Source organism: Oncorhynchus clarkii, chromosome 1 (assembly GCF_045791955.1).
Source record: "Oncorhynchus clarkii lewisi isolate Uvic-CL-2024 chromosome 1, UVic_Ocla_1.0, whole genome shotgun sequence".
NCBI lineage: Eukaryota > Metazoa > Chordata > Actinopteri > Salmoniformes > Salmonidae > Oncorhynchus > Oncorhynchus clarkii.
Genome location: NC_092147.1, coordinates 46,124,424 through 46,128,140, shown reverse-complemented (window position 1 = coordinate 46,128,140; position 3,717 = coordinate 46,124,424).

Below are 3,717 nucleotides of genomic sequence, written 5' to 3'. Positions count from 1 at the left end.
AATGTAGTTCTATTTAATATATTATTTGATTTGTGAACTTTTTTTGGTAAAAGGTACTCAGACATTGTAGTATTGGTATGGTACTCAAGTTTGATGTTTGGGTATTTAAATCTACACCTATGTTTTCCAGTGAGGGCTATGGGCTGGTATAGAGCTCCTGGATGGCAGGGAGCTTGGCTCCAGTGAAGTACTGGGCCATGCACACGACCCTCCGTTGTGCCTCGCGGTCAGATGCCAAGCAGTTGCCATACCAAGTCGTGATGCAGCCAGTCAAGATGCTCTCAATGGTACAGTTTTTGAAGTTGAGGAGGCCCATGCAAAATATTTTTAGCCTCCTGAGGGGGAAGAGGTATTGTCGTGCCTTTGTCACAAACTATGTTGGTGTGGGCGGACCATGTTAATTCCTTAGCGATGTGGACACCGAAGAACTTGAAGCTCTTGACCCGCTCCACTACAGCCCCGTTGATGTGAATGGGGGTATGCTCGGCCAGCCATTTCCTGTAGCCCAGGATCAGCTCGTTTCTCTTGCTGACATTGAGAGAGAGGTTGTCCTGGCACCAAACTGCCAGGTCACTTAGTGCCTTGCAAAAATATTCATCCGCCTTACCAGAGTTTTTCCTATTTTGTTTGATTAGAACCTGTAATTTAGATGGATTTCTATTTGGATTTCATGTGACATACACAAAATAGTCCAAATTGGTGAAGTGAAATGAAAATAATTACTTTTACTGAAGTGAAATAAAAAGAAACGGAAAAGTGGTGCATGCATATGTATTCACCCCCTTTGCTATGAAGCCCCTAATTAAGATCTGGTGCAGCCAATTACATTCAGAAGTGTAGAATAATAAGACATCAGAACTATGAAATAACACATATGGAATCATGTAGTAACCAAAAAGGTGTTTAACAAATCAAAATATATTTGAGATTCTTCAAAGTAGCCACCCTTTGCATTGATGACAGCTTAGCACACTCTTGGCATTCTCTCAACCAGCTTCATGAGATAGTCACCTGGAATGCTCAAATATAAAATATATTTTGATTCGTTAAACACGTTTTTGGTTACTACACGATTCCATATGTGTTATTTCATAGTTCTGATGTCTTCACTATTATTCTACATTGTAGAAAATAGTACAAATAAATAAAAACCCTGGAATGAGTAGGTGTGTACAAACTTTCGACTGGTACTTTGCGACGTTGACTGTAAATATGACATATTGTACATTATGATTGTACATATTATTATGACTGTACATATTATGACAGTAGTGTGATGTTTGTGTGTTAGGGGGGAGTACCCTGGCGAGTTTAGCCCTAAGATGTTCCCGGTAGAGTGGAGCCGCAAGAAGAAACTGGCGCAACCACGATATGAGATGGTAAGTTGACCACTTTATATTAGCCATGGTCTTACAACATACAAGCTGTCAAAAGCATTTATGTGTAGTGTTGATATGTGCGTTTGGTTTCTAACAAAATATATTGTGTATGATGTTTTCAAGTACTGCGCTCTCAAGACCGGGCGTTCCAATCCATAGTTAGTGACAAAGAAAAAGTACAGATCCACTCTGCGGTGAGTTTATACAGTGCCTTCAGAAAGTATTCATACCCCTTGACTTATTCCACATTTTGTTCTGTTACAGCCTGAATTGAAAATGTATTAAATATATATATATTTTTACCCATCTACACACAATACCCTATAATGACAAAGTGAAAACATGTTTTTAGAAAATGTATTGAAAATATATTTGGAATGTCAGCATGGTGGTGGCAAATGACCTTAGGCTTGGGGCGAAGATATACGTTCCAACAGGACAATGACCCCAAGCATACAGCCAAAGCAGTGCTAGAATGGCTTCAGAACAATAATGTGAAAGTCCTTGAATGGCCCACCCAAAGCCCAGACTTTAATCTCATTGAAAATCTGTGGAAAGACTTGAAGAATGCTGTTCAACGCTCCTCCCCATCAAACTTAACAGTGCTTGAGAAAATCTGCAGGGAAGAATGAGGGGGGGGATCGCCAAATCCAGATGTGCAAAGCTGATAGAGACATACCCAAGACGAGTCAAAGCTGTAATCGCCGCCAAAGTGCTTATACAGAGTATTGACTCAGGGGTTTGAATACTTATGTAAATGAGATTTCAGTTTCACTTTCAATCAATTTGCACACATTTCTAAAAACGTGTTTTCACTTTGTCATTATGGGGTATTGCGTGTAGGTGGGTGAGGGAAAACATATATCAGGCTGTAACAACAAAATGTGGAATAAGTCAAAGGGTATACATACTTTCTGAAGGCACTGCAGTGAATGTGTTAGTCACCCAGGGAGTGTCCCAAGTTAAACCCTGTGAATGTAATGCTTGATAACACTGTTATAGTAATGCATATTACGTAACAATGCTATAATAATTCTTAATAGCTGTGTTATTCACTCATAATAATGCCAAATGACTTAACACAACACTTTCTCTTTTATTATATCCATGCAGGGAGAAGTCAAAGAAAAATGCAGAACAGGCTGCTGCTATAGTATGTCTACGTGTTCTGGGACTGCCAGAGGGGCGGGCGGGTGAAGAGTACTCTGGGTTGGTGGGCAAGAGAAAGAGGGAGGAGAAGAGGAATGAGAAGCCAGATGACGAGGACACCACTGTAGAGTATGGAGCCAGGAAAAGACCCCTGTCTAAAAATCCAAAGGAGCAACAGCTGCGGAAGACATCAGGGCACCAGCTATTCCAACTGGTGTACAGCACCAGACAAGCACAGAGTGATGCTGCACTGTGTAAAATGACTAATGCTTTACGACCGCAATAAGACGGTATGCTCCTTTTTATATTAAATGGTGGCGGATTTACAGCAGGGGTCAGCTCTTGCCAGGGAGAGTGATTGATACAGTAGCGGCCATATTGTTGTGAGTTTGAGACATTGCCTACAAGAGCAGCGTACAGCGAGTAACTGAGACACTGAGTAACTGGAACTGTCAGCTCTCACCCCAATAGTCAAACATCAATTAGCATGAGGCGTTCCATGCTATTTTCTCTCCTGGATTATTTTGTTTATAGATAACAAGCATGTTTGGTGTTTGTATGAAGAAGGCATGCTCTACAGGGGATTAAGAAATGGCCCTATTCTTAATTTGTTTAATTTGATAACCAAAACCGATAATTTGATTTTTTTTGAAAAAACTGGTCAAATACGTAACAAGACAGTATGGCAGTCTACTTGAAATCACACATTCTCCTTATGCTTGCAATACTGAATGTATTCTGCTGTAATGTTACGATAGAAAACCACTTAGCAACTTTCAGCACCACATCATATTGACCAGAAGCAAGGTAATTATTGGTTTTGTTTTATTGTTATTGACAGGAGTGTATGTACTGTGTAATAAAAGGTGCCAGAGGAGGGCAGTACAGGAGCTGTATAAAGCTAGTTAGAATTATCAGACAGTATTTATTTTGTAAAGCCCTTTCACAATTGGTGAAAACGTACTTTTTTTGTTGCAGTTTTCATCCTTATAAAGTGGTTGTTGCTCTATCACTGTTAAACTATAAAGGTTGATGATTTGATTGTGGTATGAGTGGTGTGTGTGTCTGCTGTTGGATCATGGATGGTTTCTTTGTTTTTAAAACTGTTTGCTTCTAACGAGATAAGTATTCGTATCGTTGATTGATTGCAGTCTCCAGAAATACATTCATTGTCTTGTCAGGTGATTTG